General features: G+C 36.9%; 1 non-coding gene across 1 annotated transcript; it reads right to left on the minus strand.

The window, feature by feature from the left end:
* Positions 1-9,728: 9,728 nt before the first annotated feature.
* On the minus strand, positions 9,729-9,801 carry TRNAK-UUU. Its single transcript has one exon. It is a non-coding gene; the product is annotated as a tRNA-Lys (tRNA).
* Between the last annotated feature and the right edge of the window lie 1,498 nt (positions 9,802-11,299).

Consider the following 11,299-nt stretch of genomic DNA (forward strand, 5'->3'; position numbering starts at 1 on the left):
GCAGGTTGTTAATGAGTCTTCCTCCAATCCTGATGGCACGTTTTTCTTCATATAACCCAGCTTCTTAGATTATTTGCTCAGCATACACGTTCAATAAGTATGGTGAAAGAATACAAACATGTCGCACACCTTTCTTAATTTTAAACCATTCTATGTGCCCATGTTCTGTTTGAACAACTGCTTCTTGGTCCATGTACAGATTCCTCAAGAGCACAATTAAGTGTTCCAGAATACTCATATACCCTTGCAATGTTTTCCATAGCTTATCATTTACATTTATATTTTACATATCATAAATGAACAAAGCAAAAATATTTGCTGTATACTTACAAAACAAAAAATATATATTCATTTAAATGTCTAAAGGGCACATTCTGCTAGGCAGCCTTCTGCCCACAGGCACAATGACTTTCTCAGTCTGTGAACCTAAAACCTGCAACTTGTTAGTATATTTTTATTGAACAGTTTGAGACATAGCAAAAAGCTCAGACTCAGAGATCTAAACTTTGTATAACTTTTATAAAGGTTATTTTTCCTTTCTCTATATATCCTGGAGTCCAGGTGTGGTGCTGTGGGTTAATGCATTGAACTGCAAGATCATTTAAACCGCAAAGTCAGAGATTCAAACTCACCAGCCATTCCTCTGAATCCTTATTCAGGGTTGCTAATGAGTCAGAACCAACTCCATGGCACTTAACAACAACATATATATCCTGGTATGGTGCCATAGGATAAGCACTCAAACATAAGGTTGGTTTGAACTTCAGGGTAGGTGGTTCAAACTCACCAGCAACTTCTTGGAAACCTTATACTCGGTCACTATGAGACAGAACCTACTTAATGGCACTTAGCAACAGCAACAACAACATTTATATCTTTGCAAAATGGTGGTATGTTTGTCCTTCCACATTTTATTATGTGTGTTGAAATAGATAGCTTCTTGAAATAGCTTAACTGCTCAGATAGAAATGCTGTGAAATAAAGATGGCATTTTCTAGAGTAGAGGAGAAGGAAAAGTAATTTAAATTACTAATAATTTGCATGCTGTTCCCATCTCTGGGAAGCTTGCTGTGTTTTTTCCTCTATAGTCCATCACTTATTTTCAAAATGATAACTCAAAAATAAACTGGAAGGAGCACTAGTTCTTTTCTGAAATATTTGTATATGAGAGCTGTCTTTAGGAAATTATACTTAATTTGAAATGGAAATGAGTTGCTTTTAAAAAACAGTTTTTAAAAGAGAAAGAAAGAAAAAGAAAAGAACCGTCTGTCGATATCAAGATGTTGATTATGAGTTAATGGTTAGAAATCCTAAAATGAGTTTTCAAAGTCTTTTTTTTTTCCTGCTCGATACCCTCATTATAGGAAAGTGTATTGGATAATTCTTTTCAGACCAGAAGAATTTATCATAAGAAAGAACTTTCTTTTTTCCAATCTCTTCATGCTTAAAGGTTAATGGTTATAGCACTGTAAGAGTAACTATAATCCAGTACAGTTATGGAGCAAAATTAGAAGGGATAGGCTTCAGGATACTACTGATGGAGATAGGTGTGGAATGTTTCACAGACTGAAGGATCTTCATCAAGCAAATAGATGGGCTTTAAAAATTGTTCCAAGGAATTTATGTATGTACCTCAACTGCAGCTTTTGAGTAGTTTTTTTTTAAAGGAAAAAACTCAGAAACTCTGAATTGTTATGGGTTGAATTGCTCTCAATTTCTATTTCTTGTTTTACAGAAGAGGATGTAGAGGCAGAACTGGTTACATAATTTTCAGAACCCAGGGCAAAAAAATTTGGGCCCCCTGTTAAAAAATGACTCAACATTTCAGCATTGGGCAGCAGAGCATTAAAGCTAGCCTGGGGCACTGCTGAGTGTGCAGCCCTGTGTAAGTAAGCACAGGTTGTCCGCCCTGGGAAGAGGTCAAACAGGTGAAAACAGGTAAAGAGATTTGCTCAAGGTGACAGAACTGGTTAAGAGTCAAGCCAGTTTTCTGATTTTGTTGTGTTTTATGAGTTACCCATATTCATTTCATGTTTAGCTTAGAATTGTTCTTGTTAAATGCTGTTGAATTAGTTCAGACACATAGAGACCCTCTCCCTTATAGCTGCTGGTGGGCTTGAACCACAGACCAAATGGTTTGCTGTACAGTGCTTATCCTGTAGAGCCACTACACTCCCCTAACTTAGAATTGTTGTTGTTGTTAAGTGTGGTTGAGTCGGGTCCAACCCATAGCAACCCTATATAGAGTTTCCAAGGAGCGGCTGGTGAGTTTGAACCTTCGACTCTGTGGTTCAAACTGACCTTGAGGTTAGGGCTTATCCCACAGTGCCACAGCAGGTCTCTGTATTTATTCACTTATTCTTTAATTTAATAAGTATTTATTAGTACCAGCCCTGCTGTGGTGCTGTAGGATAAACATAGGACTGCTAACCTCAAGGTTGGAGGTTCAAACCCACCAGTCTCCTATCGGACCCTATGTAGGGTTGCTATGAGTTGGAACCCACTTAACAGCACACAAAAACAACAACAGCAACAGCAACAAAGCTGATTATGCTGCAAACTCTGCTAGGAATTGGGGAAAGAGCTATAAAACAATTCCTAAGTATAATTGGATGTAGAAAAGGCTTTCAGAGGCAAAAAAAAAAAGTACCACTCTTTGCTACAGAAGTCGTGAGGAAAGTAGAACTCTGATACAGTATTGGTGAGAGTGAAATAGGTATTAACTTTGTAGAGGGCAACTTGGCCATATACGACAAACATCTTAAAATAGGTATACCCTTTGGCCTAGAAGGAACATTTTTTGGAATTTACACTATAGAAATAATGCAAAATGTGGGCAAGCTGAATGGGCAGAATTGTTCATCACAGTGATTTTTAAAATCACAAACATTGAAGATTTGGACTTTGTTAGATACTTTTTGGTATACATATGCAGTTGGAGGACACATAACCATCTAAAAAGTGTAGTTTAAAGTGGAACTACCGGCTGACGGGAAGAGAGGACATGTGCACAGGAGCGCCCTCACTTGCAGATGAAACCGGATGACTGGACGAACTTGACCTATACCTATGGAGCAGCAACTCAAAAGAAGGAACAAATCCTTACAGCAAGAATCATTCCCACCTCCTCCACACACAGAGTGGACAGAGATGGGCAACTTGGACATTGGATACTCAAATGGGGAGGGGGGGGACTACAAAGGCAAGAAGTGACTGGCTTACAAGCTTTCAAGGGGGAACCTAGTGCTAGGGAGCATGGAGGAAGGCAGAATCTCCAGTGGATACCATTCAATCTGTCTGGGTGGAACGGATGAAAGGAAATACAGATGGGTAACTCGCGATACTGTAGTGAAGAATGCTTTTCAGGAGGGATTATGAGGGTTGGAAATGCAAAGGTAGACATTTTGGAACAAGGAAGGGAGTGATTAATTCTACAGGCTAGGAGCGGAGCTATCTGGGACCATCAACGGAGAAGAGCCGAGAGCAGGACCCTACCCAGAGAAACAGAGGTGCCTGAGATGGAGACAGATACGATGACATGGAGCGATGAAGCGACTGGGGACTTTGGACCCAGAGAGGGAAAGGGACTGTGGGCCGAAAACTGGGGGGAGGAGGGGGAAGTGTAGGGGGCGGGTTTCTGGGATATACCCTTTGGGTGGTTGATGATGCATGGAGGGGATTGGAACCATGGCAATGAGATGATATCCGATGGAATGAATGTAAAACTAAAGTTCTCTCATGTAAACTACCATATAATTCACAATAAAACATTTTTAAAAAAAGCATAGTTTTAGAAGATTATTTACTATCATGGGAAAATGTTTACAAAAATATTCTAAATGAAAACGCAATGCCTAGAAGACTATGTGTAATATGATATAATTTTTTTGTTTGAACACATAATTAAATAGGAAAACACTGAAGGGCAGACATATACCAAAATCTTCATAGAGATTAATTGTTTTAATTAGTGTTTTCATTTTAATTTAATTGCACATTCCAATATTACTTTATTGACCATATTTTTGTAATAAAACAAGATTTTAAGTTTTATTTCTGTTAAGCTATGAAAATCTAAGCTTTCTAAAATGCTAGAGAATGCCAGTAGTTATACATTTTGCCATTGGAAAAAAAATAATGTCTACCTCTTATTTATAAAAGTTCATGAAAGACTAAGCAAAATGTTTATCATAAACTTAGATAAATTGAAATATTCCCATTATAAATGAAATAATATTTAGTGGTCATATAATCTTATCTCCCAAGTAAATTAGAAATTGACTCTACAATAGCTTTGATAGATGATTTAAATTTACTAAACTTAAATTAGTAAGTTGTGTGGCGCTGTGGTTTAATGCGCCAAACTGCAAAGCCGCCAGTTCAAGCTCAGCAACTGCTCCTCGGAAAGCCTATACAGGGTCGCTATGGGTTGGGATCGACGTGACGGCACTTAACAACAAACAACAACAAACTTAGAGATGGTTGGTGGTGGTTATGCGCCGTGGAGTTGGTTCCGACTCATAGCGACCCTGTACAGGGTTTCCAAGGCTGTAAATCTTTACGGGAGCAGAAAGCCTCATCTTTCTTCTGTGGAACAGCTGGTAGTTTCCAACTGCTGACTTCAAGGTTCACAGGCCGATTTGTAACCACTTTACTACCAAAGCTCGTTAAATTTAGAGGTAGATTTTTTTATTCACACACACAAAAATGTGGATTATCTAAATTATAACAGAGAGAAGTTAATTTGGAAAAACACTTACTCTGTAACTACATAATTTTTTTTAAAAATATAATTGTTCATGGTAAAGAAATGAGTAGATAGGTGTGTCACTAAAAGATGCTCTTTGAAAAACCTATTCCTGATTAGATAGTTGACTTTTGGTTACTGTATCGTTATTAGGTGCCATCAAGTTGGTTCCAACTCACAGTGACCCATAGGCACAATAGAACAAAACATTGCCTGATCCTCACAATTGTTGTTAGATTTGAAATCATTGTTGCTGTCACTGTGTTAGTGCATCTCATTGGGCATCTTTCTCTTTTTCATTGACCCTCCACTTTACAAATCATGATGTCCTTCACCAGGGACTTGTCCCTCCTGACAACATGTCTAAAATATAAGAGACAAAGTCTCGCCATCTTCACTTCTAAGAAGTATTCTGGCTGTACTTCTTCCAAGACAGAAATTTGTTCTTTTTGAAGTCCATGGTCCTTTCAATATTATTCTCTGATACCATAATTCAAACTTCTATGGTCTTCCTTATTCATTTCTAATTTACCCATGCATATGAGGGCATTGAAAATGCCATGGCTTGCAGAGGATCAGCAAAAATGAGAGAAACCCTCAGTGAGATGGACTGATACAATAGCTGCAACACTGGATGTAAACATACCAAGAATCATGAAAATGCTGCAGGACTGGGGAATAGTTCACTCTATTATACATATTATATATAATGACTTACAGTCAACTCAACAGCAGCTGTGACAATCCTGTACAACTGAACATTTTTCATGGGAGTTGGTTCCTTGGGATTTAAGGTCATGGTTTAATGGGACATACCAGTGACTTGTCCTACTAAGGTGTTCAGTGCTTTTGTTTCATCTCCTGGTTTGTTGTATAGTAACTGGGATCTTAAAAAGCAAGCAGCCACCCAATACAAAAGAAATGGTCTCTATTTGCCTGGAACAACAAGGAGAGTCAGGAATAGTAGGAGGAACTGGAATGTGTGGCTAACTGCCTCTGTGAACAACTGCCTTCTTTGCCATGAGACCAGAAGAACCGGATGAGATGGTGACTATCAGTACTAAACATTTTGACCAAAGATTCTATAGAACTGTTCTTATCAAAAGAGGGGAAATGCAGAACAGAATTTCAAATTATTACTGAATTCATACTTTCTGGAGCCAAAAAGACTGGACAAATCCCTGAAACTATTGTCCTGAGATAATCATTAAACCTTAAATTAAAAGTATCCTCTGAAGCCTTCATAAATCAAAGCAATGGTTTAGCTTAGTAAAGAATGTCTGCTTTGAGCATTGTTCTCTCATAAGATCTATCTATATGGGATCAAACTGACAATAACAACTTAAAAGAGGAAACTTGGGAGCAGTGAGCTTATCCTAATGGAAGAAGAATAACTTGGGAAAGGAGACTGAGAATGGTTGCCCAACTCAAAGAATATAATAAACTCTTGTATGTTTTGCTATGTATAGTCTACCCTGGTATCTTTGTAATTGTATAGCTCACTATCAATTTTATAATCATTACACTTTGTGAAGTGAAAAAGAAACTAAAAAATTTAAACAATGTCATGCCATTGTTTAATTCCAATTTTATAAGGAAAAATGTGTAGAGAAAAATGTCAGAAAGGATTATAAGAAAATGTGAATAGCAGTTATCTCTGGTGGAATGCTTATTATAAGTTTTAGAATAACAAAAATATTACTAAGGTCTTCAGATGACAATTTCTTTAAAGCAACATTAAATACAACACACTTTTAAAAAATGAGTTATATAAAATCACAAGAATGTGCTACTTGAAAGAGACTATTGTTTGGGCCTGCTGTTCCTTTATTCTGATATCTTACTTTCTATTCCATTGTTGACTCTTTTTTTTTTTTTTAAACTAAAATACTATCTAAATACTCTACACTGGTGCATCTCAATATTTTTTATTCACTTTCTAAGTATGTCATTGATAAATGCTATACTTTTGGTTTTCATTGACTAAAACTAAAAATATATATATGTGTATAAATTATTTGATACCTTACAGGAATGCTGTACTCACTACAAAGTATCTTATCAGATCCCAATGCTATAAAATTAGAAATCAATAATAGGAAGATCACGGAAATATAGTCAAAACTGAATAACACCCTGCTTAAAAGCTGCTATGTAGTAGAACAAATAAAAAGTGAAATTAAAAAATTCCTAGAAAGAAATGAGAATGAAAGCACAATATACCAAAACCTTTGGGACACAGCAGTACTGATAGGATAATTTATAATAATAAATGCACACATCCAAAAAGAAGAAGGGACCAAAATCAACACATTAACGCAACACCTCCAACAATTAAAAAAAGACCAGCAAAGTAAACCTATAGTCACCAGAAAAAAAGAAATAATAAAGACTAAGGCGCTCTGACAGCATAGTGGTTACAAGTTGGGCTGCTAACCTCAAGGTCAGCAGTTCGAAACTACCAGCTACTCTGTGGGAGAAAGATAAGGCTTTCTGCTCCAGTAAAGATTAACAGTCTCATAAACCCTATGAAGGGTTGCTATGAGTCAGAATCGACTCCACGGCATACCACCACCAGAGCAAAAATAAATGAGACAGAAAGTATCATCAAGACAAAAAGCTGGTTCACTGAAAGGATTAATAACATTGACAATCCATGAGCAAATCTAACAAAAGAAAAGAGGGAGAAGACACAATAACATGTATAAGAAACCACAGGGGTGACATCATAACAGAAACAGTGGAAATAAAAAGAATAGAATACTATGAAAAGTTGTATTCCAATAAATTTGAAAATCTAGAGGAAATGGATACATTTTAAGAAAAACATGACCTACCTATACATACACAGAATGAAGTAGAAAACTTGAACACACTTATAATAAAAGAAGAAATTGATCAGATCATCAAAAAACTCCCAACCAAAAAAACTCAAGGCCCAGATGGCTTCACTGGTGAATTTTACCAAACATTCAGAGAAGCGCTTTCACCAATTCTACTCAAACTATTCCAGAATAGAGAAGAGGATGGAAAACTTTCTAATACATTTTATAAATAGAGTATAATTCTCACACCAAAATCAGGGAGGGACATCACTGAAAAAGAAAATTATAGACCAACATCTCTCATGAACATAGATGCAAAAATTCTCAACAAAATCCTAGCCAATAGAATTCAACAACATGTAAATAAATAAATAAATAAATAAATAACACATTATGACCAAGTGGGATGCATACCAGGAAAGTAAAGATGGTTCAATATTAGGAAAACAATCCTCATAAATCAAAAAAGGAAATGAATCACGTGATCATATCAATTAAGGCAGAAAAGTCATTTGACAAAATCCAACACCTATTCCTGATAAAAGCACTCAAAAATGTAGGAATTGAAAGGAAATTCCTCAACATAATTAAGAGCATATATACAAAATCAACAGACAACATCACTCTCAATGGAGAGAAACTGAAAGCTTTCCCTTTGAGAACAGGAACCAGACAAGGATATCCTTTATCACCACTTCTATTCAAGATAGTGTTGGAAGTCTTAGCCAGAGCTAGAAAGCAAGAAAGGAAAAGTAAAGACATCCAAATTGGCAAAAATGAAGGAAAATTCTCTCAATTTGCAGGTGATATGATCCTATACATTGAAAATCTCAAAGACTCAACAAAAAATTACTGGAACTCATTGGAAGATTCAGCAAAGTGACAGGGAACACGATCACCATATAAACATCAGTTGGATTCCTCTATACTAATACAGACAGCTCTGAAAAGGAAATTAGGAAAACAATACCATTTACAATAGACACCCAAAGGATGAAATATTTAGGAATAAACCTAGCCAGAGAAACAAAGGACCTATAAAAGAAAACTATAAAACCAAAAGAGATTTATTAAAATGGAAGAATATACCATGCTCATGGACAGTAAGACAGCATCATGAAAATGTGAATACCACCCAAAGCAATCTACACATATAATGCAATCCCAATCCAGATTCCAACTGCATTCTTTAAAGAGATGGAAAAAATGATCAAGAACTTTATATGGAAGGGAAAGAGACATTGGATAAGCAAAGCACTGCTTAAGAAGAAGAACAAACTGGGAGACCTCTCACACCCTGATTTCAAAGTTTACTATATGACCACAGTGGTCAAAACAACCTGGTATTGGTACAATGAAAAATAAATAGATTACTGGAGCAGAATTGAGAACCCAGAAGTAAATATATCCACATACAGTCAAATGATCTTTGACAAAGTCCCCAAATACATTAAATGGAGAAGATATAATGTCTTTAACAAATGGTGCTGGCAAAACTGGAAATCGATTTGCAAAAGTATGAAACAAGACCCATATCTCTCACCATATACAAAAACTAACTCAACATGGATTAAAGACCTAAATGTAAATCCCAGAACTATAAAGATCATCAATCAAAAAATAGGGACAAACGTAAGGGCTCTAGTACATGGCATACATAAACTATCAAACATCACAAAAAACACACACAAACAATAGAAGATAAAACAGATGACTGGGACGTACTAGACATTAGAAATGTATGTGCATCAAAAGATTTCACCAAAAGAGAAAAAAGGAGCCCACAGAATGGAAAAATATTTTTGCAATGCCATGTCAGAAAAGGGACTAATTTCTAAAATCTGTAGGAAACTACACCTCTACAAGAAAAAGACAAATAACCCAATTAGAAAATGGGCACAAGACATCAATAGACACTTTACCAAGGAAGACATTCAGGTAGCCAACAAACATATGAAGAAATGTTCATGATCATTATCTGTTGTTGTCATGAAGTGCCATCGAGTCAATTCTGACCCATAGCGACCCTGTATAGGGTTTCTGAGGAGCAGCTGGTAAGCTTGAACTGCCACCCTTGCAGTTCAAATGGTTTTGCAGTCTGGCGCATTAACCCACAGCGCCATACCAGGACTCAAAAAAAAAAAAAAAATCACAAATGCCCGAACAGGGACTTGAACCCTGGACCCTCAGATTAAAAGTCTGATGCTCTACCTACTGAGGTATCTGGGAGATGCAAATCAAAACAACGAGGTATCTCACAAGAGTAATAAAAGTGAAGTTCAAAAAAGCAGAAGACAACAAAGGTTGGGGAGGGAATGGAGAGACTGGGACACTCCTACATTGCTAATGGGAATGTAAAATTGTTCAACCACTCTGGAAAACAGTATGGCAATTCTTCAGGAAGTTGAAAATAGAAATACCTTATGTTCCAGCAATTCTTCTACTTGGTATATAATACAAGCCAGAGCGCGAGTAGATATATGCACACTAATGTTTTGCAGCACTATTCACAATAGCAAAAAGATGGAGACAGCCTAAGTGCCCATCAATGGAAGAATTGACAAATAAACTTTGGTACATACACACAATGGAATAGTATTCTATCTTGAAGAATAATGATGATGCTGTAAACCACCTCATAACATGAATGAAACTTGAGGACATTATGCTGAGTGAAATTAGTCAGTCACCAAAGGACAAACATTGCATAAGATCATTACTGTAAAAGTTTAAGAAGAGATTTCCATACTAAAAGAAAAATTCCTTGATGGTTACCAAGAGTGAAAGGGAGGGGACAGTAAGTCACAGGTTAGACACATGATAACTTAGGTGACGTGGAGGGCTATATACAAGGAGAGGGAGGGCAATACACAAAAAGGGGGAGTGGAGAAGATGAACAAGGAAGATAGGAGAAGACTTAAGGAGGTATACATGGGCTAAATAGAATAAAAGTAAATAGTGACATATACTGGAAAAACAGGACTCTGTGATACAGGGATCGAGACATAGTCTGAATGGATAAAGGAGGGAAAATAATGCTAAGGTGCTCGACTGTCTGGTGAATATTGGTTTCCCTTGCCTACAATTGTAAAATAGACATTTAAGTGAGATAGAAAGTAATGTTGGAAATTATAATTACAGAAAGTTTGTAAACCCATCTTCAGCCTATGATGGATTGCATTAGCTAAAAGGGCTACTAGAATTTGCCCAGGAAAATAGGTTTCTTTTTAAGCCTTTGTGGAGTATTGTAGAACCTTAGGTAGGATCCTTAGCCCCACCCAGAACCTTCTGATATGGGGCATTCCCACTTGAAAGGACATGCAGACCAGCCTGGAACAGAAGATATTTCTTGAAAGAAAGACCAGCAGAGGAAAAAGAAAAAAAAAAAAAAAAGCAGATTGTAAGACTGTTTCAAGATCAAGCAAGCTGTTCACCTTCAAGCCATCAAAGCAAGAAAACTCAGCCCATCAGGGTAAACCTCCTTCTAAGACTGAAAGCCAAAGGGAACACATGAGCAGGCTTATATGCTCTCTGGTTACCATCCTGATCTACTTGTGACTGGAAGTGGGGGGAATGCATCAATGAAGACCTGGGCTGAGTTTAGCCATGTTCCATAAACACCTGTTGACCTTGAGATGAGAGAGAGAAGAGGGAGGGCTGGCTGGCCAGAAATTTAGGGAGATGTATGAACTCCCAAGCCCATGGACACTGATATAGCCAGTGGGGA

The sequence above is a fragment of the Chrysochloris asiatica genome, unplaced genomic scaffold, assembly GCF_000296735.1.
Source record: "Chrysochloris asiatica unplaced genomic scaffold, ChrAsi1.0 scaffold00086, whole genome shotgun sequence".
In the NCBI taxonomy this organism is placed as follows: Eukaryota; Metazoa; Chordata; class Mammalia; order Afrosoricida; family Chrysochloridae; genus Chrysochloris; species Chrysochloris asiatica.